Source organism: Apodemus sylvaticus, chromosome 19 (assembly GCF_947179515.1).
Source record: "Apodemus sylvaticus chromosome 19, mApoSyl1.1, whole genome shotgun sequence".
NCBI lineage: Eukaryota > Metazoa > Chordata > Mammalia > Rodentia > Muridae > Apodemus > Apodemus sylvaticus.
In genome coordinates this window covers 57,598,469-57,625,796 of record NC_067490.1, presented here as the reverse complement: position 1 = coordinate 57,625,796, position 27,328 = coordinate 57,598,469, and the positions used below count along the sequence as shown (strand labels likewise).

Here is a 27,328-nt window from a genome sequence, read left to right as displayed (position 1 = left end):
TGAGACAATTAGTTGGTCTTCATCTGTGGTTCTGATGTATTGTTATGAACAAGCATTTACTCATAACAATAAACAAACACATTTCCCTCCAAAGATAACAATATATCCTTTTTATTAGCAAATAGGATCTATTATTCAAATGGTCTTATTTTCTCCATCCTTAGATGACAATGTTTACAATCTGAAAAGAACAATATTTTAATGATGTAATGATTAAACTAGTCTTATTTAAGCATGAATAGGATAGCTCGTGGGAACTGGCTATGGTGTACGAAGCTGGAGGCCTAAGCCTAACACTCATCATCATATAAAGTTGTGTGACTCTACAAAGATGTCTTCTGGTCTGCAGCTATCTGTCATGGCACTAAATACCCACAATCAAGTTACACACATACATACAACAGATTTTTCCCCTAAATAAACCTCACTGCCGCCATATTGTCTAGCTTTTCTAGGTATTTCCCTTAGAATGCAGTGCTTCAAAATGAAAGCCAATCATGGGTAGGAGCTGGAAGCCATGTGTTCTACTTGAGACAGCTTTCTCAAAATCACCAGACAGGAAGCATGTAGACTTCAAGTCAGAGAAATCAGTGTTTCTCAGCTTGTGCTCTCATATGGAGAGATTTAAGAAATACTGCCATGTTGGTGGAAATATCACTGGGGCTAGTGGGCCTGAGAGTTTACACCAACACATCATTTCTAGTTTGCACTCTCTGCTTCATGCTTCAGCTTGCAGATATCAGCTCTGACCTTCCTGCTTTAGCTGCCATGTGACACTTGCTGCATTACCACTTTCACCCTGATCCCATATCCCTCTGGAAGCATAAGCCAAATTAAACTGCTTTAGAAGTTGCCTTAGATGTTGTATTTTACCACAGCAAAAGAAAAGACACTAATCCACATCCAATGCTTTGCACCTAGACAAATTTTTTCATGAAATTTAAGAGAAACCTAAAAGCCTTACCTTATTGTTTAAATTACAGGACTTAGGCCCATATGAGCTTGCAAGTACAAACAAAATAAGGAGTGACATCATCATGCTTGATAAGATTGTTAACACTTGTCAGTTTTCCCCAGAATAATCTTCTGTAACTGAATGTAAGTGCATTGACTAAAGATCTTACCAAATGCTTTATAGTTATAGATCACATACAGTATGAGTCCTCAAAGACTATTGTGACATATAAAGTCTTTAACAGATTCATTACACACTAATGGATTTACTCTTGTATAAAGATACCATGGAGTGTAAAACTTTACCACATTGACTACATTCATGATGTTTCTCTGCATGGCTTTTTCTCATAATTTCAGTGACTACTGCTTCATGCAGAGGCTTTCCCACATTGCTTCTCAGTAGTCACACATCTTCAGTATGTGTTCTGTTATGTATTCACATATACTTGTGTTGTCAAAAAGCTTTATCACATTGATTACATTTGTATTGTTTGTAACCAGTATGTGTTCCTTTATATATCTACAGACCACAACGAAATACACAGTCTTTACCATACTGGTCACATTTCTATGTTTTCTCTTCCTTATGTCTTTTTGGGGGGGTACAGAGGGGACATATGTGGGGGGGAAGGTAACACACATTTTTCACAGAGCTGTCACACAAAGTATGACTCTCATCAGTAGCAGACATGGGAAATCAGCTACAGGAGGAGGCTGGGTCTTCTGTTAGTTTTTAGTCTCTTGGAATTTGGCAGGTAGTCAAATGCCTTTTCTAGAATAGGCCAGTGAAGACAAGTCCAGTTTGGTGTTTAAGCTTCAGCCAGCTCCCTGGCCAGTAACTCATGCAGAGATACACTCTCATAGGTGTACACCCAATCTTCCCTGTACAGGCATAGCCTTGAGGCCACTAGAGCAAGAAGATGGATAGATTTGCTTGTTTGGGGGTCTGTTTCTTGATCATGTTAAGTCCCTAGATTCTGGCCAGTTTAATGGTGAGCATACCACCCATAAAGGAGACAACATATTCCTCCAGGGTATAGGGCTTGTGTGTAAGGTCTTCAAAGTTCACTGTTAGCTGGGCGGTGGTGGGGCACGCCTTTAATCCCAGCATGTGAGAGGCAGAAGCAGGTGGATTTCTGAGTTCAAGGCTAGCCTGGTCTACAAAGTGAGTTCCAGGACAGCCAGGGCTACACAGAGAAACCCTGTCTTGAAAACAAACAAAACAAAACAAACAACAACAACAACAACAACAAAAACCCTGCTGTCAGAGGATCTAGCATCTCTTCTGTGTGAGTCTTTCATAAGCTGTCTTGTCTAAAGAGATTGGGTTGTCCAAAGTCCCTAAATTCCTTAAATGTACCACTCAGACACTGATTTTTGATGTTCAGTACCAAAGTCAAGTAGTAGAGGCTCAAATGGGCATGGCGGATGACACTGGCTGCTTTGATTGTGACCACTATCTCCAATCTGTTCCCTCCTGCTTGAGAGAGGCAGTACTCCATCAGAGCAAGCTAGCAAGTACTCACATGTTGCTCCTACTCAGCAATCGCTCGGTGTGTATTTTTTTTTAATTTTTTTATGTTTTAGGAAATGACTGTTGTGAAAAGACTTTACCACATTGCTTACATTCATAGGATTTCTCTCCAGTGTGTTTTGTTTATGTATTAGTAGGTAACTGTGTGGTGAAATGGGTTTATAACATTGATTACATTTGTAGGTTTTTTTTCTCCAAAATATATACTTTTATGTTATTGAAGATGATTATAACATGTAAACATTAGGAAGAAGCAAAAGAAACATGTCCTAAGTACTACCTTTTTGTTATCAGTCTCCATTTCATCATAGGGTAAAACTAAGTTCAGTTTGCCAGGCTCTAGGGGAGATAGGGACTTTTCCAAAGCAGATCAGCTTCTGCTCACCAAAACACAATGACTCTTCCAAACCACAGCTTATGTTATTCATCTTTGTTTCTCAAAACATGATCCAAAATATAAAAGAACTAGTAGATATGATTGCTTAGACTGTAATATCTATAATCTGCATCAGTTGACATAGATCAGCTGCATAAAGAAAGTCCCTATTCATGAATCCTGATTGGTCAGAAATATGTAGATGTGCCTTGGCACAGGTGTTTCTGATTTTCCAACAAAACATTTATAAGATTCTGGTTTAGGGTTCGGAGGGTTTGTGTGGCAGTTCAGCTCCTGAGTTAGATCTTTGGCCCTGATCAGTCAGTAGCAGATTAATTAAAATAAATTCTTATGATTTTTATTGAACTGGCATTTGAGTAGTGTTGAATCTCAGTGGACTCCCCATGACAAAGATGCTATGATATTGCTTAGATTCATACAATTTCTCTCCAGTATGAATTCTTTCATGATGATTGGAGATTAGTATGATTTGGAAAGGCTTTACCACATTGGTTGCATTCATAGGGTTTCTCTCCAGTGTGTGTGCTTTTTTTATGTCCTTGGAAACTAGTATGATATGGAAAGGTTTTACCACATTGTTCGCACTCATAGGGTTTCTCTCCAGTGTGTGTTCTTTTATGCACTATATAAATGTGCAAATATTTGCAGTATATAAATGTGCAAATGTTTTCTAAATATATTCATAGGGTTTCTCTCTAGCATGAATTCATTTGTGACTCCAAAGATGATAATGACATGCAAAGGATTTACCACACTAATTACATTCATAGGACTTCTCTCCAGTATGTATTCTTTTATGTTCTAGGAGACAACTCTGACTTAGGAAGTCTTTACCTCATTGATTACATCCATATGGTTTCTCTCCACTCTGTGTTCTTTTATGTTCCAGAAATGATTCTGACTTGCAAAGTCTTTACAGCATTAATTATATCCATAGAGTTTCTTTCCACTATGTACTCTTTTATGTTCTAGGAAATGATTCTGACTTATAATGTCTTTACAGCATTGATTACATCCACAGAGTTATTCTTCACTATGTGTCCTTTTATGCACTCGGAGACTAGTATGATTTGGAAAGGCTTTACCACATTGGTTGTATTCATAGGGTTTCTCTCCAGTGTGTGTGCTTTTTTATGTCCTTGGAAACTAGTATGATATGGAAAGGTTTTATCACATTGTTCGCACTCATAGGGTTTCTCTCCAGTGTGTGTTCTTTTATGTACTCGGAGATTCTGGGAACGTGCAAATGATTTACCACATTGGTTACATTCATAGGGTTTCTCTCCAGTGTGTGTCCTTTTATGTGTTCGGAGAGTATAATGACGTGCAAAGGCTTTACCACATTGGTTGCACACATAGGGTGTCTGTCCAGTATATATTCTTTCATGCACCTGAAGGTTACTATGATATGCAAAGGCTTTACCACATTGTTACATTCATATGGCTTCCCTCCAGTGTGTGTTCTTTGATGCATTCTGAGTTGACAGTGATAGACAAATTCTTTACCACACTGACTACACTCATAGGGTCTCTTTCCATTAAGTATTTTACTGCATTTTCGGAGATGATTGTGATATGCAAATGCTTCACCACATTGATTACTTTCATAGGATTTCTCTCCTCTACGACTTCTTTCATGCCCGCAAAGATAATTGGCGCATGTAAAAGCTTTACCACATTGCTTACACTGATGAATCTTTGTGTCTATAGTAATTAATTTTATAATTTGGTCTAATGGTTAAGAAGAATCAGATCTTAAGGACTTATCACTTTGTTGACATTCAGTTTTCCTCGACATTATGGGTTGTTTTGCATCTTTGAAGATACCTGTGATGGTAAGGACATTTCTTACATGGCTCACGTTTATAGTATCCTTTTTCTATGAGTATTTTCACATACTGAGGAGAACTAGGAAAGGTCAGAGCTTTACTACACTGAGTGCATTCATAAATTTCCCTTTACTACGAAATACACTACCTTTGTATACTGCATTTACAATGTGAACCAGGATAAACAATGAAGAATTTCCACATTCCTAGTACAATAAGTATTTTCTGCAGTGTGAGTTTCAGGATGATCCCTATGAAATTGAAAAACCAGTTAACTGTAAACTTGTATTACTCAGAAAGTCTATTCAATGTGGGGACTACTATATATATTCTAATTGTTCTGGAAGAGAGAGAGAGAGAGATTGGTTCTTTCACATCTGTATGCTTATGTGGCTTGTATCAATTGTTATATATGATATACCTATTAAAAGAAGAATAACAAGTGAAAGGTTCCATACTGCATTTCACACAATTTGACATTTTGTTCCTCATAGACATGTGGCATAGGATTAAGATTTCTTCAAAACAACATTCTTGACTCTCATAAACTGCCCTTCTCTCTTAGCAATGTTACCATAAGTATAAGAGTATCTCCAGCCGTGCGGTGGTGGCACACACCTGTAAACTCAGCACTCTGGGAGGCAGAGGCAGGCAGATTTCTGAGTTCGAGGCCAGCCTGGAGTGAGTTCCAGGACAGCCATGGCTATATAGAGAAACCCTGTCTCGAAAAATCCAAGATCCAAAAAAACTAAAAAGAAAGAAAAAAAAAAGAGTATCTCCAGCTCTACTATGGACCATTTGCCTATTAGAAAGTTTGCCCACTTATTTATTACCTTTTTGCTGTGTATACATTTTGCAATATCTAAGTAGTATGAGATTAAACAGATTGCCATTTCTAACACATAATCTAATGATGCTATTATACAAATGCTGTTATCAATAAGGCACTGTTTCTCAAGAATTTATTAATTATGATATGTGTAAATTAGTCCTTTATTATACAGTCACTTTCTTTAAAAATTTACAGGGAACATTATAATTTCTTCAGAGGTACATTCAAACCAACTTGCACATGAAAATTACCTTCTATGTCTTCTAAAATTTGGTAAATGTTCTTCAATATTGTCATCTTCCCAATTGTAGCCTACAATATAGAAATGGAAAATTTATGACAAATTATTGGAAATTAGGCCTAATTTAACTTACTATCTTTTGTGAACCATATAACCATGCCTGATTCAACTACCTCATTCTTCCTTTTCTCAATAGAAATTACAGAACAACTTTAATAACAAAGGAACAACTGTCCCTTTATTTTGAAAAGTGACAGGAAATTCACTATCTTACCTATAGCCTTGAGATTCCTGTAGGTCTCCAGCATCACATCTCTGTAGAGACTCTTCTGTGAAGGATCCAGTAAAGCCCATTCATCCCAAGTGAAGTTCACATGCACATCATCATAGGCCACTGCATTCTAAAATATCCCATACAGGAGTATAACACAGAACATGATGCCAACATAATTTTAAATGTATTCCTCACTGACAATATATTTGTATAATTCTGGTGCTTCCCCCACTGATTTCTTCATCCTGAAATACTAATGTAATCAATTATTTGAGAAAGAAATTGAATAATGAGGTTCAATTCTGTCATTTCTGTGAATTTTCAATAGGATATGGCTTTGCAAGAGAAATGCCAATTAAGAGAGAGAGAGAGAGAGAGAGAGAGAGAGAGAGAGAGAGACAGAGACAGAGAGACAGAGAGAGAAGGAAACAGTACTGAGCATTCAATGAACTCATAGATTTTTCACTGGGGCTCTGACTCTGATGAACATAAATGGCCAGAACAGAACTGAACTAAAACTACAGAGAAAGAACACAAGACTTTAAATTTTGCATATTTCTTGTTTCCAGAGCCAGTAAACATGGATAATCTTTCAAAGCTCAGCTTCTAAATTTAAATGAACTGTACCATTCTTTGACCACAGTTGCAGTAGGTTTTATATGACGTTCTTTCTGGAACAAGGATTCACTTTGCTTATTTATTCTATTAATGTAAAGCATAGCAGGAAGAAGTGTTACTCATAGGAGAGTTTGTAGGTCATTTCAGTTTGCCATCTGAGACCTCTAGCTAAATGTATGATGAAGTCCAGTATCCACTGACATCTTCTAACCTCAACTTCTTCTGTTTGCATTATATTCAACACTCCCATCTTACAAGTTTAAAATAATTAAACTCTGTACAACTCTCTATGCCCTTTGCCTCTTAAGTCCTGATACTTTCCACATTCCTCCAAAAGAGAACATTTCCAGGTTCTGGCTAATAGAACAATCCCTTTTTTTTGTACCTTTTATTTTGTTGTTATAACTTGATTCTCTGATATTAAATCTTCTAACCAAAAGTATCTCGGGTTATGGACTTTTTTTTTTTTTTTTGATGGTTATCTGAGGAAGCCTCAATTGAGGGAGTGTCTCCATCAGAATGAATGGTTACTATGTCTGAGAGACTGTGTTGACTGATGATTGATGTGGGAAGGCTCTTCCACTGATGATGGCAATATCACTAAGCAACTAAGCCTGGACTAGATAAGAGAGCCGAGCCTGAAACAGTAACCGTGTTTTTCCATTCTTTTTGTCTTCATTTTCTACCTTGAGTTTCTCTTCTAAGTTCCCAAAATGATGGAATGTTATCTGATATAACCATCAAAAAAAAAAGTCCATAACCCGAGATACTTTTGGTTAGAAGATTTAATAACATATAATATCAGAGAATCAAGTTATAACAACAAAATAAAAGGTAACACAGAAACAGTAATACAACAAACTTTTTTTTTGTTTGTTTTTTTGAGACAGGATTTCTCTGTATAGTCCTGGCTGTCCTGGAACTCACTCTGTAGACCAGACTGGCCTGGAACTCAGAAATCTGCCTGCCTCTGCCTCCTGAGTGCTGGGGTTAAAGGCATGTACCACCACTGTCCAGCTACAACAAACGGTTTTAAAACACCAAATCAATATGTTAACCATATCAGTCACTTAAGTAGCAACATAAACAGTGGTGATTGATAAAACTGGAAAACACAGATTTGCTAAGAAAGGAGGAGGAGAGGCAAGACTTTTTTTTTTTTTTTTTGGATTTGGTTTTTTCGAGACCAGGTTTCCCTGTATAGCCCTGGCTGTCCTGGAACTCACTCTGTAGACCAGGCTGGCCTTGAACTCAGAAATCTGCCTGCCACTGCCTCCCAGAGTGCTGGGATTACAGGAGTGTGCTACCACCACCCGGGTGAGGCAAGACTTAAGGAGAAAAAATTAATATGTTTCTCCACAAAAAGTCCCCAAACTAACAAAATCTCAAGGAATTCATAAGATAATAGAGTAAATTTTCAGAAGACAAAAATAGGTGGTCTGTAATGTTTTAGAGAAACAACAATAAAATATGTGTTCAATTAATAAAAACCACACAATATAAATTATACCACTGTTAAATGAAGACACAGAGACTGGCTTATAAATATAATGTGGTTCTGTTTTTTTTTAAAGATTTATTTATTGTTATATGTAAGTTCACTGTAGCTGTCTTCAGACACCCCAGAAGAGGGCATCAGATCTCATTATGGATGCTTCTGAGCCACCATGTGGTTGCTGGGACTTGAACTCAGGACCTTTGGAAGAGCAGTCAGTGCTCTTAACCGCTGAGCCCCTATAACGTAGTTCTTAAAACAAGAATTAAAGGATTATATTCAAAATCAAAATCAAAGAAATCACTGGCCAGTACTCATACTGTGCACTCTGGTTTTCTCTTTTGCTAGTAGCAAAAAGTGGATTGAGAATCGAGGGCTATTCCAGTTGGAGAGTTTGCATGAAGCATACAAATGATTCAACATTAATGAAATGATTTGGTCTAGCAAGAGTATCTCATTCTCTATGATAAAGAAAAGAATGTCTACTAGGAACACTTAGCAAAGCATTTTAATTCCAATGACAGATGATTAGATATAATTCTAAGGCAGGATAAGGAATGCAAACATTTACAAACCAAATGGAACAAAGCAGATTTTTAAAGAAACAGCATATTTGTATTGCACACCTAAAGAGCTTGTTTTTTACTAATTGGTTTATAAGTCATAAGCACTTTTGAAAGCAAGTCTATCCCTGTTTTAAAGCATAGGTTTGTGGTCATGACAGAGAGGTTTTTCCATATGAGTACAGGTGATACAACAGAGAAAAGGACTTCAGATTCCATGAATCTGTAGTAGCAGGTGATTATGAGCCCTTCAGCTTGTGTAGGGTGTTGGTATCTGAGCTAAGGCCAAACCACAAAAAGAACATTTGCTGAGTGACCTGCCCAGCCCATATATCAATTTTTTCCTAATAAACAAAATGTCTTTCACAGATTAATAACAAAAACCTAAATGAATATAGAATTAAATAAATAACCCTTGGGATCCTGAGGTCTAAGTATTAAGATGCTGGGTATGGGACTAGATAGGATGCTTCCAGTCCTTACCCATACTCTGTTACTTGAGACCCAGTATTCAGGGTTGCTCTTTGTGAGCAGCTACCTTCCTCACTCTGTCCATGCCTCCTGTAGATACCACAGACCATCCTATCTGTTCTTTCAGACTCATCTGTGTCTGAATCCTCCTCAACTACAGGCAAACAGCCCCTTCTCAGGCATGCTTACCTGCAGACTAAGTAGCCAGTCCAAAGACCTATCCCACTACTGTTATTCCAGACCCAATTTTCACAGTGGATCCTAGCACCTTTTTGATTTGGTTTTTTTTGAGACAGGGTTTCTCTGTATAGCCTGGAACTCACTCTGTAGCCCAAGCTGGCCTCAGACTCAGAAATCCACCTGCCTCTGCCTCCCAGAGTGCTGGGATTACAGGCAAGCGCCACCACAACTTGGCTTTTGTTTGTTTGTTTGTTTGTTTGTTTTTGATACTTTTTCCTCTTAAAGGAAGAAAATATTTTAGTGGAGCCCACAGTCTTTGAATTTTTAAAAGACTTTGAATTTTAAAAGATATTGGACATTTTAAAGGGATTAAATTTTTAATATATAAAGACTGTGAGACTTTTAAAGTAATTTAGATCTTGGGGATGAATAAGAAAGTAAAGGTTCAGGCTTAATAGTGATGTGTTTTTGTGTCAAGCTGACAAGGGGTCAATTGTACTGGCTGGTTTTGTGTGTCAACTTGGCATAGGTTGGCATTATCACAGAGAAAGGAGCTTCAGTTGGGGCAGTGCCTCCATGAGATCCAACTGTGTGGCATTTTCTCAGTTAGTGCTCAAGACAGGAGGGCCCCTTGTAGGTGGTACCATCTCTGGGTTGATAGTTTAGGTTCTATAAGAAAGGAAGCTGAGCAAGCCAGGGAAGCAAGCCAGTAAGGAACATCCCTCCATGGCCTCTGCATCAGGTCCTGCTTCCTGGCCTGCTTGAGTTCCAGTCCTGATTTCCTTTAGTGATGAACAGCAATGTGGAAGTGTGAGCTCAATAAACCCTTTCCTCCCCAACTTGCTTCTTGGTCATGTTTGTGCAGGAATAGAAACTCTGACTAAGTCAAGGACACCACAGAAGAAATGGATCTATCAGTCAAAAAAAAAATTAAATCTAAAAGTCTTCTGGCATAATACATCCAATAATGCTGTGTTACCTCACACATATTTTCTAGTTCCACCCATTTGCCTAAGAATTTCATGAAGTCATTGTTTTAATAGCTGAGTAGTACTCTATTGTGTAAATGTACCACATTTTCTGTATTCCTTCTTCTTTTGAGGGATATCTTGGTTGTTATTGTGTAAATGTACCACATTTTCTGTACTCCTTCTTCTTTTGAGGGATATCTTGGTTGTTACTGTGTAAATGTACCACATTTTCTGTACTCCTTCTTCTTTTGAGGGATATCTTGATTGTTTCCGGCTTCTGGCTATTACAAATAAGGGTGCTATAAGCATAATGGTACATGTGTCCTTATTATATGTTGAAGTATATTTTGGATTTATGCTCAGTAATGGTATAGCTGGGTCTTCAGGTAAACTATTTCCAATTTTCTGAAAACTGTCAGATTGATTTCCAAAGTAGTTGTACCAGCTTCCAGTTGAAGTAGCAATGGAGCAATGATACTCTTTCTTTACATCCTCACCAGCATCTCCTGTAACCTGAATTTTTTATTTTAGCCATTGTGATGGTGTGAGGTCGAGTCTCAGGGTCATTTTAATTTGCATTTCCCTGATGACTAAGATGTTGAACATTTCTTTAAGTGCTGCTCAGCCATTTATGATTCCTCAGTTGAGAATTATGTTTTGCTCTGTACCGCATTTTTTTACTGGATATATTCTTTATTTACATTTCAAAGGTTATCTCCTATCCCAGTTTCCCCCCTCCCAGAAAACCCCTATTCCATCTTCCCTCCCCCTGCTTCTATGAGGGTGTTACTCTACCTAACCCACTCCCACCTCCCCACCCTCTATTCCCCTACAGTAGGGATTCTATCAAGCCTTCATAGGACCAAAGACCTCTCCTCCCATTGATGCCTGACAAGGAAATCCTCTGCTACATATGCAGCTGGAGCTATGTGTACTCCTTGGTTGATGGCTTAGTCCCTGGGAGTTCTGGGAAGGTCCAGTTGGTTGCTATTATTGTTCTTCCTATGAGGCTGAAAACCCCTTCAGCTCCTTTATTCCTTTCTCTCTTTTTTTTTTCGATATAATTTATTTACATTTCAAATGATTTCCCCTTTTCTAGCCCCCCCCACCCCCCGAAAGTCCCGTAAGCCCCCTTCTCTTCCCCTGTCCTCCCTATTCCTTTCTCTTAACTCCTCCACTGGGGACCCTGTGCCCAGTCCAATGGTTGGTTGCGAACATCTGCCTCTGTATGTGTAAGGCTCTGGCAGGGTCTCTTAGGAGACAGCCACACCAGGTTCCTTTCAACAAGCATTTTTTGGCATCCACAATAGTATTGGTGTTTAGTGACTATATATGAGATGAATCCCCAGGCTGGAGTCTCTGGATGGCCTTTCCTTGAGTCTTTATCTCACTTTATCTCCATATTTGCTCCTGTGAGTACTTTGTTACCTTTCTCAGAAAAAGCAAAGCACCCACACTTTAGTCTTCCTTCCTGAGCTTCATGTAATCTATGAATTGTATCTTGGGTATTCAGAGCCTTTGGGCTAATATCCACTTAACAGTGAGTGCATACCATGTGTGTTCCTTTGTGACTGAGTTACCTCACTCAGGATGGCACTCTCTAACTCCATCCATTTGCCTAAGTATTTCATTAATTCATCGTTTATAATAGCTGAGTAGTATTCCATTAATTAATGTGGTAAATATACCACATTTTTCTGTATCCATTCATCTATTGAAGGACATCTGGGTTCTTTCCAGCATCTGGCTATTATAAATAAGGCTGCTATGAACATAGTGGAGCATGTGTCCTTATCGTATGTTGGAGCATCTTCTGGGTATATGCCCAGGAGTGGTATAACTGGGTCCTCAGGTAGTACTAGGTCTAATGTTCTAAGGAATCGCCAAGCTGATTTCCAGAGTGGGTGTACCAGCTTGCAATCCAGCAATGGAGTACACACACACACACACACACACACACACACACACACACAAATCAATGAAGCAAAGTTGATTCTTTGAAAAGAATAAAACAAAACAAAAACAAAATAAACCCTTATCCATACTAACTAAAAGACAAAGAATATTCAAATTTTAAAATCAGAAACAAAAAGAATAACAGAACAAAAAAACAATGAGGAAATCCCCAGAATTATAAGAACATACTTCAAAAATTTATATACTACCAAATTAGAAAATCTAAAAGAAATTGATAATTTTGTTGATAGGCATCACTTACCAAAGTTAAATCAAAATCAGATAAACAATTTAGGGAGCTCTGTAACTGTAAAAGACAAAGAAGAATTCATGACAAGACTCCCAACCAAAGAAACCAAGGGCTGGTTGGTTTTAGTGCATAATTCAAACTTTCAAAGGAGACTGAATGCCAACACAGCTCAATTTATTCTACAAAACAAAAATAGAACATTACCCAGTTCATTTCATGAAGCCACAATTACCCTGATACCCAAGCATATAAAGATTCAAAACAGAGTGTAACAGGCAAATTTCCCTCATAAGCATAGATGCAAAATTACTCAATAAAATACTTGCAAACAGAATCAAAGAAAGAGCTGATCAAGAAGATCACCCACAATGTTCAAGATGCAGGAATTGTTCAACATGAATATAAGGAAATATAATCCATAAAAAGTTACAGAAAGCCTGGCGGTGGTGGCACACACCTTTAATCCCAGCACTTGGGAGGCAGAGGCAGGTGGATTTCTGAGTTCGAGGCCAGCCTGGTCTACAGAGTGAGTTCCAGGACAGCCAGGGCTACACAAAGAAAGCCTGTCTCAAAAAAAAAAAAAAGTTACAGAAAAAAAAAATTACAGGATCCCATTAGACACCAAAAAAGCCTTTGACAAAAAGTCCTCCGGAAGCCGAGCAGTGGTGGTGCATGCCTTTAATTCCAGCACTTGGGAGGCAGAGGCTGGTGGATTTCTGGGTTCAAGGCCAGTCTGGTCTACAGACTTTGTTCCATGATAAAAAGGGCTATACAGAGAAACCCTGTCTCAAAAACCAAAACAAAACAAAAAGAAGTCCCTCTGAGAATTTTCATACACTTCTTAGATTAAGAGAGATATGAGGACAACAAGCAGAGTAAAACACTGTAACAGCCTGAAGTTCTCAGTACACATGGTCCATCAGCTCATGCCTCACCAAGGTACAAGCATCATGGCTCTGCTACAAAATGTGCTACATTCCAGGAATTCCTTCATACCCCTTAGAAATATTCCATGACAAAACTAAATTTAAACAATATCATTACCTTGGATAGAACTTCAAACACCATATTGAATAGATAGGGAGAAAGTGGGAGGCCTTGTCTTATCGTTGATTTTAGTGAATTTGCTTTAACTTTCTCTCCATTTACTTGATTTTGTCTGCTGGCTTGCTGTATATAATTTTGATTATATTTGTGTATGTGTCTTGTATTCCTGATCTCTTATTTTTGTGTATGTGTCTTGTATCCCTGATCTCTCTCACACTTTTAACATGAAGGGGTGTTGGATTCCGTCAAAAATTTTTTCAGCATTTAATGAGATTCTCATGTGATTTTTTTTAAGTTTCATTATATGTTCGATTATATTGATGGATTTTTAGATATTGATCCATTCCTGCATCCCACAAAAATTAATAATTAGGGGGCTGCAGAGATGGCTCAGTGTTTAAGAACACTAACTGCTTTTGCAGAGATCCTGAGTTCAATTCCCAGCAACCACATGGTGGCTCACGACCATCTGTAATGGGATTTGATGCACTCTTCTACTGTGTGTCTGAAGACAGCTGCAGTGTACTAATATAAATAAAAATAAATAAATCTTTTTTAAAAAAGAAATTAATTACACAACAAAACTATAAGAAAAGATCTTATACAAATATACACACTCAAAAAAACAGAACAAAACAGCAACCAACCAAACCAACAAAAAAAACCCACCACCTCCAACAACAAAATATCATGAACTAAGCTGGGCAGTGGTAGCGCACGCCTGTAATCCCAGCACTCTGGGAGGCTGAGGCAGGCAGATTTCTGAGTACGAGGCCAGCATGGTCTACAGAGTGAGTTCCAGGACAGCCAGGGCTATACAGAGAAACCCTGTCTTGAAAAAACCAAATAATATATATATATATATATATATATATATATATCATGAACTAAAAATCATTGCTCACTAATACATTTAAACATCAATGGGCTCTATTCAACAATAAAAGGACACAGGTTAACAGAATGAATGTGAAAACAGGGTCCATCATTCTGCGGCATGCAAGAAACACACTTCAGCAACAACGATATAGAGGACCTCAGAATAAAGGGCTCAAAAGGTTTTTCCAAGCAAACAGACTCAAGAAACAAGCTGGCATAGCCATTCGAACTTCTAATCAAATAGACTTTCAACCAAAAGTAATCAAAAGAGATGGGAAGGATACTTCATAAGCATCAGAGGAAAATCTACCAAAATGGCATCTTAATTCTAAACATCTATGCTCCAAAGACAAAAGCAGATACATTTGTAAGAGAAACATTTTTGAAGCTTAAATATCACATCGAACCCCATATACAAATTGTGGGAGACATCAACACCCCACTTGCACCAAGGACAGGTCATTAAGACAGAAACAAACCAGGTGGTGGTGGTGCATGCCTGTAATCCCAGCACTCTGGGAGGCAGGCAGGTGGATTTTCAAGGCCAGGCTGGTCTACAGAATGAGTTCCAGGATAGCCAGGGCTATACAGAGAAACCCTGTCTCGAAAAAACAAAATCCAAAAATAAAACAAAAAAAAAAAACAAAAGAAAGAAAGAAAGAAATGAAGGAAGGAAGGAAGGATATAATCAAACTGACCTAACAGATATCTATAGAATATTTTGCCCAAATGCAAAAGAATATTTCTTTTCAGTACCTCATGAATCTTATCCTATATTGACCATGTACTCACAAAGAAGTGAACTCAGAGAGAAGAAAAGCCTGAGAGAGATAGAGACCACAAGCTGTCTCCAAGAGCAGTTTCAGAACAGCAATGAGTCCCCTTCATTGCCTGAGACTGTGGTTTTGCATCTATCCAATCCTCTCATTCTCAAGAACCCCAAAATAACTGAGGTTGGTCTGTGGCATCTTATCAAATCAATCTATACATTCAATGCAATTGCATCAGAATTCCAACACAATTCTTTTCAGACCTTGAAAGAACAAGTCTTACCTTCAATATGGAAAAACAAAACAAAACAAACTACTGTTTTAGGATACCTAAAAACAGTCCTGTATAATAACAGAACTTTGAGAGGTATCACCATCCCTGATTTCAATCTGTACTATAGAACAATAGTAATAAAAACTCCATGGTATGGGTATAGAAACAATCAGGTTGATCAATGGAATTGAATTAAAGACCCTGAAATAAACCCACACAACTATGGACACTTGATTTTTCACAAAAAAAAAGGCAAAATCATACAATGGGAAAAAAAAGAAAACATTTTCAACAAATGTTTCTGGTCTAACTATAGTTCTACATTTAGAATAATGCAAATAGACACACATTTATCACTGCACACAAAACTCAATTTCAAGTGGATCAAAGATTTCAACATATATCCAGATACACTAAATCTAATAGAATATAAAGAGAGAAATAGCATTAGATGCTTTGATGTTTGATTTCAGAGCCTGGAGCAAGGGAATGAGGTGTATATTTTGAGGTGTATATTTTGCATACCAAAGCAGACCTAACCTCCAGGTTATCCAGCATGCCCCAGTCCCAACAAGGGAAAACCTATTCACTAAACTGAACATTCTAACACAGGGCTGGGCTGCTCTTACCCCCAGAGGCTCTTCCCTACATAGTCTAGACATTTTGGTTTCCCACTCTCCTATTCTCTTCTCTCTCTCTTCACATGTATTTCCTCTTCCTCTCTCATCTCTCTTCCTTCCCATGGTGACTTGCTGGATTTGGTCCTTTGGACCAGTGAACTTATCTGAGAGCAGCTTCCTTTAATATAATCTAATGTAGTTGAAATTAGATAATTTTACTCGTGAAGATATAACTTACCAATTAGGCCACAGCTTCCTAAACAGAAAAACCAATAGATACGGTACTAAGATCAACAGCTGATAAATGGTAACTCATGAAATTGAAGAGCTTCTGTAAGGCAAAGGACACTGTCAATATGTCAAAACAGCAGGCCACAGACTGGGAAAAGATCTTCAACAACCCCACATTCTACAGAGGGCTCATATCCAAAATATACAAAGGACTCATGAAGTTAAACACCAGTTACCCAAATAAGCCAATTAAAAAATAGGGTATAAAGCTAAACAAACAAATCTCAACAGAGTAATCTCTAATGCTTAAGAACCATGTAAAAAAAAATGTTCACGTACCTTAGTCATCAAAGAAATACAAATCAAAACAACCCTTGAGATTCCACCATCAAAATGGGTAAGTTAAAAAATTCAAGTGACAGCACATACGGGTGAGGATGTGGAGAAAGGGGAATGATTCTCCATTACTGGTGGGAGAGCAAACCGCTATAATAACTGCAAATCTATCTAGTAGATTCTAAGAAAATTGGTAATAGTTCTTCCCGAAGACCCAGCTATACTACTCATGGTCATTTACTTATAAAGTTTTCCATGCTACCACAAGGACATGTGCTCCAATATGTTCATAGCAGCTTTGTATATAATAGGCAGAAAATGGAAACAATCCAGATGCCTCTCAACCAAAGAATATATACAGAAAATGTGGCTCATTTACTCAATTTATTTAGCTATTAAAAATAAGGACAGAGCCGGGCAGTGGTGGCGCACGCCTGTAATCCCAGCACTCTGGGAGGCAGAGGCAGGCAGATTTCTGAGTTCGAGGCCAGCCTGGTCTACAGAGTGAGTTCCAGGACAGCCAGGGCTATACAGAGAAACCCTGTCTCAAAAAAAGCAAAAGGCCAAAAAAAAAAAAAAAATTAAAAAAAAAAATAAATAAAAATAAGGACAAGCCGGGTGGTGGTGGCGCACGTCTGTAATCCCAACACTCTGGGAAGCAGAGGCAGGTGGATTTCTGAGTTTGAGGCCAGCCTGGTCCACAGAGTGAGTTCCAGGACAGCCAGGGCCATACAGAGAAACCCTGTCTCGAAAAATCCAAATACAAAAAAAAAAAAAAGATATTGTGAATATTACCATCAACTAAATAGAAATAGAAAATATTATGAACGAGGTAACTGAGATGCAAAAGAACATGTAGGGTATGTATTCACTTAAGCATGGATATTTAAAAGAGCCGGGCAATGGTGGCATATGCCTTTAATCCCAGCACTTGGAAGGCAGAGGCAGGCAGATTTCTGAATTTGAGGTTAGCCTGGTCTACAGAGTGTGTTTCAGGACAGCCAGGGCTACACAGAGAAAACCCTGTCTCGAAAAAGCAGGGGGAGAAAAAAAAAGAAATGCTGGGACAGAAAATGAGGGAATAGCCAAGCAATAACTGGCCCAACTTGAGTCTTATCCTATGGACAAGCACCAAACCCTGATGCTATTAATAATACTCTATTATGCTTGCAGACAAGAGGCTAACATGATTGTCCCATGCAAGGCTCTATCAAGCAGCTGACTGAAACAGATGCAGACTGACAGCCAAATATTGGATGGAGCTCAGTGAGTATTACTGAAGAGTTAAGGGAGGGATTGAGAGACCCAGAGGGTCTCCACAGGAACATCAGCAAAATCAAATATCCTGGACCCTTGTGGCCTCTCAGAGACTGCCCCACCAACAAAAGAACACTGCACTATGTTCTTTTACACTGAGCTCCCTGCATACACAGCAGAGGTGCAGCTTGGTCATCATGCTTGTTTCCTAACCTGTTGCCTGTCTGAGGATTCTGTTCCCCTACCTGGACTGCATTTTCAGGACACAGTGGGACATGATGAATCTAGTCCTGCAGAGACTAAATGTGCCAGGGTGGGGGTAAAACCAGAGGTATCCTTTTCCAGTCGACTTTCTTGAAGGAAAAAGTAAGGCAATAAACAAAATCTTGGAAAACACCTTTCTACAGACTAGTCATCAGGACTAAGACAAAAGGAATGCCACACATGCCCCAGCAGAGCCCTCTCTGAGGTTTGCATTAACTCAAATGTAAATGTTCTTAATCTGGGCCTGTTTCCAGATTCCAGCCTTGAGTTTACTTCTTTTGTTCTTGTGGACCTCAAATTCCCGCCAAGTGTCTAGAAGCAAGCAGGTCCCAAAAGGCTCTCCATAAGATACATGATATTCTAGTATAATCCACAGACCCAGAGAGGATATAGGGAAAAAGGAGGCCTATAAGGGGGGAAGTGTGGATCTCCCTAGAACCATGCTTTTCTCTAACAGAAAACTGAACATTTGTGGTACACCAGTCCATAATGCTAATTGTGATCCTGTAATGCCACATTGAGCAGCTTTTTAGAGATCTCGGATATGGGAATGGACCAAGTAGCTGGCTATAAATCATGGTTGTTTCCTTTCTTATTGGTTTGGAGCCATGTTTTTGCAAAATCCTGGTGAACAAACATGATGTATCCTAGCATTCTAATCTCTAACAGGCTTGGTTAGCATACTATTTATCTGTGGTGTGTTTTACAAGCAGTCCTCCCTCAGCTAAATTCTACTTGGTGTGACTTAGTATTTCCTAAGCACTAGAGTAAATCCTTTACATCTCCAATTCTATTCTTTTACAGCAGAGTTTTGTACTGGATTGCTACCTAAAACATGAAATGCAACTTTCACAAAATTTACTCCAAGCAGAGCTTACACCTTAATGCGAATTCCTAAGAGCTGAATATGAAGAAACTAGTTTGGCATCCTGTGATGGATGTTTCTACACAAAAGCCATTATGCAGATGCAGATGCAGCTCCCACAGTGCATTTATTCAGTTATTCAGAGCTAGTGCTGAGTCCAAGGAGTGGTTCCTACCTACACCAGGAAAAGACTCACCAAACCAGCTCTCATAGCTCAGCCCCCTGCTCTTCCACACTGTTAGCAGTGACCCTGTGCTCACCATGCTGAAACTTTGGAGCTCGCCTGAATACACCTCATAGCAACCAGCAGCCGGGATCAGAGCACAGAATGCCAAACCACGCTAGGAGGCTCAACAACTAAACCAACCTGGCACCCGGAAGAACCTTCCTCCTCTTTGAATGGCAGGTCTGTCTTAAAGGTTTGATTGGCCAGGGTGTATTGAGTGACATGAGCACCACCCATAGTGGTCAAGCTTACTGGAGGTCCACAGTTTAGTGTTTCCTGACTACCAGTCAAGAGGCTGGCCTTTCTTGAATCTTTAGGAATTTGCATTTCAGTAGCACTTTTACCTGTCCTCCGATAACTTACACATCTATCTTCCTTACACGGCCCTGGATGGACCCACCACTCCGGCTTGCACTGCTCAGCAGCCATCTCCTCCTTTTCATGGGCATTCAGACTATGCTCACCAGGTCCTGACTTCAAAGATTGCCTGAGCTCCCCTCACAGTACTCCGTAGGCATTCCCCTTCTTCATTTAGGAATTAAGGTAGATAGCATGGATAGCCCATTACCAAATTCTAGTGGAGTTATTAATCTGTCCTACAAGTGAAAGGGTGCGCAGAATGCATATAATTAAAGAGAGATCTTAGGAAACAAGTAGTGGGTTTTTGTTTGTTTGTTTGTTTTTGTTTTTTTATGCTTCTGGGTTTTTTGGTTTGTCCATTTCTTTGTTACTGTTGTTTTGTTTTCTTTGTTTTTTTCGTGGCTTCATGTTGGGTTCAGGGAAACTGCGGCTACTGAACACCTGGCAGGCATGAGACAAGCCTGGGAGAAAAGCAGGAAATGATGGCAAACACTGTGGCACACTATTGTTTGCTGGCACAGCTTCCCTGTAGCAAGCAATGAGATCATGAGTCACTTCCAAACCAATGATTTCCTCTAAGAAAAGACTCACAGGGATTTTACTGAGGGAGTCTGTGTATATTCACATATAGGTTTTCTTACTCCTATAAATGCTGAGTCAAATCCTCTACTGAAGGTTATCACAATTCTCATATATGCAAAGGACAGGTCCTAATGAACAAGTGACATAGCCCCTAAGGAAGGGTAACAGTCTAGGGAAGAATCAAACTGGGATAATCATTCTTTGGAATTTGTCTCTATATAAAAAGGTAGGCAAGGTCTGCCTCCACAGACAGCAAAAGGATCACCAGTTCATCAACAAAATCCACCCAGACACTTTTGGATAGAATGCAGATATTTTATCTCTCTCAAGAAGAATAGGGCCTTGTTTATTTGACATTCTTGGTCTTCTTAGTGATCTGTGGATACAGGGACTTTTATGACTCCCAACAACCTGTTGTTCCGTAAAGAGGGGATTATCGCCTGCAAATTTAGCCTGCATTATCCTTAAAGAGGGGATTATCTCCTGCATTATTTAGCCTCAGGCAAATAGGAGCTCTGCTTTTAGCTATCCAAAGCATCTTTGTCATTCCTGAAACCATATACACACAAGTAACAGAAATGTGCTCAGCAAGTTTTCTTCATAGTTTTAGGATACTTATTCACTCATACTTGACAATGAAGAAATTGACTGGAAGCCAGGTAGTAGTGGCATATGCCTTTAATCCCAGCACTTGGGAGGCAGATGCAGGTGGATCTCTGAGTTCAAGGCCAGCCTGGTCTACAGAGTAAGTTCCAGGACAGCCAGGGCTATACAGAAAAACCCTGTCTCGAAAAACAAAACAAAACAACAAAAAAAGGAAAAAATGTATTAAAAAAAAAGAAATTGACTGGAAAGATTTTGGGAAAAGTGAGAGAGATCTGAAAATGTGAAATTGATGTAATATATTTCAATTAAAATGTTTAGAAACAATTTTTAAAAGAAAAGTGACTAGAGAGATAGCTTAACATTTAAGAACAATTGTGCGCTGTTAATGAGGACCCAGGTTCCATCCTAGAAAACACATTATAGCTAATGTTGGTACTCCATTCCCAGGCATCTCCTGCATTCTTCTGGCCTCTGTTGTTGCTGCACACAGACACATGCAGGAAAACACCTGTATGTACATAAAAATAAAATGGAAGCTTAAAATATAGAATTGCATATGGTGATGTCACAGCCCAGAGACAGACAGCAGTCAGAGCTAGTTATGATGAACTCTTTCAAGTCCTTCATGGGTGCAGCTGTGGTCTTCCTTTGAGCCAGCCATCTCAGAGGCTAAAGCAGAGTCATTGTGAGGTTAGAACAGCTCAGCAGAGATGTTCCTCTAAGAAAAGTGTCCAGAGTTAATGATAGCTGATTTTTCCTTGATGTTTTCTGAATTTATGTTGTCTGTTCTTTTTACATGTGAGAACCATGGCCTTGATACAACTGTTAGATCATACATCATAATCAACGGGAGCGATATCTCTTTAGCAATGTACTTTCTCTGTGTCACTTAGAGGATTTTCAGCTAAGACCATGTAGTAAAAGTCGAACATTCCAGAGACATTTTTATCCATAATTTGTATATTTTACATATGTTTCTGCACACTTTGAGCTAAGAAAGCCCTTAAATAGCTCTGCTTTTACATTGTGACCACATTCAACAGAGGATTAGTATAGGCTTGCATAGGAGCAAGCAAACCTATATGTGAACATATTCAGATTCCCTCAGTAAAATTCCAATGCTTCCTTTCTTGAAGGAAATCATTGCTTTGGAAGTCACTCCTATGTTCTCCTTGCCTACCATAAGGAAAAAAATTTTTCCTTACTTCCAATGCCTTGGATGATATGATGGCTATTTTTACTAATTAAACTAACTATATGTGGAATTAACTAAAACCAAAAGAGTTTGGGTACTGTGGAGAATTTTTCTTAATTATAGCTTTTGAAGTGGAAAAAAAATTCTTCTTTAATGGATATTTTGTGGTGATGAGATCCACCCTTAATCTAGACCATGGCTTCTTTTGTCAGCCTAGATATATAAAAATCATTGAAGATGGTATCTTTCTCTACCTCTGTGTAGCAATTTCTTTTCCCCTTGGCATTAGAGCCTACTTCATAGGAATTCTAGTATATTCTGAAGATGAACTGAGAATCCAGCCACATGATTTGAACAACTACTGAATTCTTCAATTTGCCCTTGGTAGCAAGCCATTGTTAGACTAGTTGGATCACAGCCTATAAACCATTTATTATTCCACTTTCTGCATACATTGCAGTTCACAGTTCATTCTATCAGTACTGTTCATCTGGAGAACCTTTAGTAATACTGTTTGTTTGTTTGTTTTTCACCTTTCCACTGTGGAGGATGTGCCAGCTAACAATAGTACTCCAGTGTTTATCATCCATTTCCTGCTTTTCTGCTGGGCTTCACTCATACCTACCAGGTGAGAAATAGCTGCAATTTACCCGAACCACAGAAAAACTCTCATTTCCTAAAAACTCTTTAATTTTTAATATTCTGATCACCCTTCCGCTTGTAGGACAAATTAATAACTACAAATTGAGTAATTGTAATGTCTTTATATTACAAAATAAAACCTATGCAAGCTGCTTACCTTGATTTTAGGAGGAAGAAGGGGAAGTGCCTATCGAGTGCTGTGAGGGGAGATGAGGCAATCTTTGAGTTAGGACCTGGTGAGTGCAGGCTCAATGCCCATGAAATGGAGCAGCTGGCTGCTAACAGTACAAGCTGGAGTGGTGGGTCCACTCTCGGCCTGGGTGGGAAGACAGGTGGATAAGGTATTGGAGGACAGGCAAAAGTGCTACTGAAATGCAAATGCCTGAAGATTCAGAAAAGGTCGGCCTCTTGACCGGTAGTCAGGAAACACTCAGCTGTGGACCGCCTGAAAGCTTGAACACTAGGGGAGGTGCTCATGTCACTCAATACACACTAGCCAATCAGACCCTTCAGACAGACCTGCCACTCAAAGAGGAGGATGGTTCTTCCGGGTGCCAGGAGGAAGCTGGTTGACTTAGTTGCTGAGCCTGCTTGAGTGGTTTGTCCTGCAATACTCTGATCCTGGCTGCTGGGTGCTGTGAGGTACAATCAGGCAAGCGCGAAAGTTTCAACATGGTAAGCACATGGTCACTGCTACCAGTTTGGAGGAGCAGGGGGATGGGCTGTGGGAGCTTGTTTGAGAGACTTTCCCTGGCTTTGGTGGGATCTGGCTGCCTTCTGAAAGGTCCTTTGTGTTCCAGCTACTCTGTAGACCTAGCAGTAGTAGCCTGAATAAGTTGACTGTGGGGGCTTCATCTGCATAGGATGCCAAACTTGGAGAACCCCAGTTTCTGCATATTCAGCTCTTAGCATTTCACATTAAGGTGTAAGCTCCACTTGGAGTTAATGTTGTGAAGTTGCATTTTGTATATTAGGTAGCAATCCAGTATTAAACTATGGGGTAAAAAGTAGAATTGAAGTTGTGAAGGATTTACTAGTGCTTAGGAGATAGTAAGGCACCCTAAATAGAATTTAGCTGAAGATGGACTGCTTGTAAAACACTCCATAGATAAGTAGTCTGCTAACTAGGCCTATTAGAGATTAAAGTACTAGGATACGTTTGCTCACCAGGATTGTCCAGATATATGACTTCAAACCATAAGAAAGGAAACAACACTGATTTACAATAAGGCCTATCCCCATATCAGAGAGCCCTAACAAGCTGCTCAATGTGGCATGACTGGATCACAATAAACATTATAGCCTGGTGTGCCACAAAGGTTCAGTTTTCTAGAAAAAAAAAAAAAAACATAGTTCTGCTACATGGGCAAGCTGACATCTGGTGACAATCATTTGAAATAGTAAAAAAACAAAACAAAACAAAACAAAACAAAACACTGTTTTGACGAGTGCTGGCCTGACAGTGCTGGCCTGATCAAGGTAGGCTTTCCCTGAGGTCCCTGTGAATGGAGAATGACATAGTTCCTTCTGAGACCCTGGAGCATGCTAGGCGCTAGGCAGGGCTAGTAACTGTCTGGGGCCTAGTCCTTGGTTTCTTTTCCTACAGCCCTGAGGTATGGAGATAAAACAGAGCTCCTTTAAAACCATGAATATGCTTGGGAGAGCTGGTAACAGTCTGGGGCCAGATTCTGAGAACACAGTTATTCCCAACACATGGAACTGTGGATATCTTGACCTCTATAGGCTTGGACAGGAATGTTCTTGAGATACTCTGAGTTCCCCTTGTACATCACTGTTTGATTAAAATCCTCCTGGGTGTATTGCATTGTATGATAGTTTATGATACTACATAGAAATCTTTCATTCCCTCCATTTCCCCCATGTTAGTAGTAAAGAAGATGGTTTTCTTGGTGGTGGTGCATGCCTTTAATCCTAGCACTTGGGAGACAGAGGCAGGAGGATTTCTGAGTTCCAGGACAGCCTGGTCTACAAACAAACAAACAAACAAACAAAGAGAATCTTATATAGCATAAGCATAAGACATTGCTTGTGCAAGACCTTCCTACCCCAGTCTTTTTTTACTCTTTGTCCTACCATCAGTCTGAGTTGTTTAGGGATTTCCATTTGAACTCCTCCAAAAACAACTCAACTGAATGTAATCCATTCCTACCACTGATGTCCTGCCTGAATATAAAGGATTACCAGTTCAGACTCTGTGTTCTCCATTAGAATGAGTCCTCACCAATATCATCCTCTAGATTCTAGGAATTTAGTAGTGCATTAAGTTTATACACTAACCTGAAATGTCCCCTAATTCTAGCTGTTTTTCTCTGCACTGTATTCTTTTCCTCCATCTCCCAGCTGATCCTCCATTCCTGTCCTCATTCTCCCTCATTCAACCACAGAATCTAGTCTATTTTCCCTTTCTAGGGAGAGCCATGTGTTCCCCTTATACTCCTCCTCTTTTCCTATCATCTCTCTGGGTCTGTGGATTGTAGCATATAAATATCACTTACCTAATAGCTAATATCATTTATAAGGGAATGTATACCAAATTTGTGTTTCCAGGTCTTGGTTCCAACCTTGGGGTGATTTTTTTTTCTAGTTGCATTTATTTTCCTGGAAATTTCATTATGTCATACCCCCACCCCAGGGCCAGAAGGTTTTATGTATTCATTTTACATCCTGAATGCTGCCCTGCCCCCATCTTCCTCTGGGCCTCCACCATACATAGTCTCTCCTACTATTCCTCCTCTGCTTCTTCTCTGGGAGGGTGAAGGAAGCTTCTGGGTGTTCCTCAACCCTGGTACATCAAATCTCTGCAAGACTAAATTTCATCATCTCCTACTGAGGCCTGAAAATGCAACACAGTTAGGGGAACCGGATCCACAGACGTGAAACAGCTTCAGGAGGACCCATGTGAAGACTGAGCTGCACCTCTGCTCCCTTATGCAGGGAGCCTAAGTTCAGTCCCTCTATGCTCTTTGGTTGGTGGTCCTGTCTTTGAGAGCCTACAGGGTCCAGATTAGTTGTCTCTGTTGGTCTTCATGTAGAATTCCTATCCCCTCCAGTTCTCTCAATCCTTTCTTAATTTTTCAGTAAGACTTCCTGATTTCCTTTTAATATTTTGTTGTGAGTCACTGCATCTTTTTCAGTTAGCTGCTCAGTGCAGTCTCACAGAGGACAGCTCTTCTACCTCTTGACTGCAAGCATAAAGGAGTACCATTAATAGTGTGAGAATTTAGTGCTCACCCACGGGATAGGTCTCAAGTTGGTCCAGTTATTAGTTGGCCATTTCCTCGGTCTCTGTTCCATAGCTGTTCCTGCATTTCTTATAGACAGGACAAGGTTTTGAGGGTGGGATGGAGTCCTTATCCCCTCCACTGTGGTTCCTGCCTGGATACAGAAAGTAGACACTTCAGATTCCATATCACTGTTGCTAGGAGTCTCATCTAAAGTCACCCCCATAGATTCCTGTTAGCCTTTCCCATCTGAGATCTCTGGCAAGCCCTTGAAATGGCATCCACCCTTTCCAGTCATTGATTTCCATTCATTCTCTTAGCCCTTTGGTCCTTTTTCCTGTTTTTCCCCACAAATTATTTTCAATCCCCATCATTCCCTTCCCCATTCCCTCTCCTACCCAGTCCCCTCCCTCCATCTGCCTCCTATAACTATTTTTTTCTCCCTTTCAAGTGAAATTCAAGCATTGTTTCTTAGACCCTTTTTTTCTTGTTTAGCTTCTTTGGGTCTGTGGAGTATAGTGTGTGCATCCTGTACTTTATGGCTAATATCCACTTTTAAGTGAGTACATACTATGCATGTTGTTTTGGGTCTCAGTTACCTCATTCAGAATGATCTTTTCTAGTTTCCATCTAGTTGCCTGCAAAATTCACAATGTCCTTGTTTTTAATAGCTGAGTAATATTTCATTGTGTAAATGAACCACATTTTCTGTATGCATTCTTTGATTGAGGGGCATCTGGGTTGTTTCTGTTTTCTGCCTATTATGAATGGAACTGCTATGCACATATTTGGAGCACATGTCCTCGTGATATGGTAGAGCATCTTTTAGGAGTATTATAGCTGTGTCTTCAGATATTCCCAGTTTCCTCAAAAATCACTGGATAGATTTGCAGAGTCATTACACAAGTTTGCACTCCCACCAGCAATGGAGGAGCATTCCTCTTCCTTCACATCCTCCCCCATATGTGCTGTAGCTTGAATACTTTATCTTACCCATTTTGATGTGTGTGAGGTCCAATCTCAGAGTCATTTTGATTTGTATTTTTCTGATGACTAAGGAAATTGAGCATATCTTTAAGTGTTTCTTAGCCATTTGAAGATTCCTTTGTTGAGAATTCTCTCTTTAGCTCTATACTCCAGATAGAGGAGAGAGAGAGAGAGAGAGAGAGAGAGAGGAGAGAGAGAGAGAGAGAGGGGGGGGGGGGAGAGCATTGGAAGACCAAAATGCCTAGATTATACAGGAAAGAACCTCTGGGTAAAAGGGCAGCCCATCCCCTGAGCTTGAATGTTCAGGGTAAGGGGCAGGCTTTGGCAGGTAGGGACTGAGGAAAGCTGGAGGAACCTGGAGGCCAGGTCTGCTTTGA

At 39.5% G+C, this 27,328-nt stretch overlaps 2 pseudogenes; both read right to left on the bottom strand.

The window, feature by feature from the left end:
- Nucleotides 1-1,716: 1,716 nt before the first annotated feature.
- Nucleotides 1,717-2,459, bottom strand: LOC127669263 (frataxin, mitochondrial-like; annotated as a pseudogene).
- Nucleotides 2,460-3,331: 872 nt separating this feature from the next.
- LOC127669262 (zinc finger protein 120-like) lies at nucleotides 3,332-19,766 on the bottom strand (annotated as a pseudogene).
- Between the last annotated feature and the right edge of the window lie 7,562 nt (nucleotides 19,767-27,328).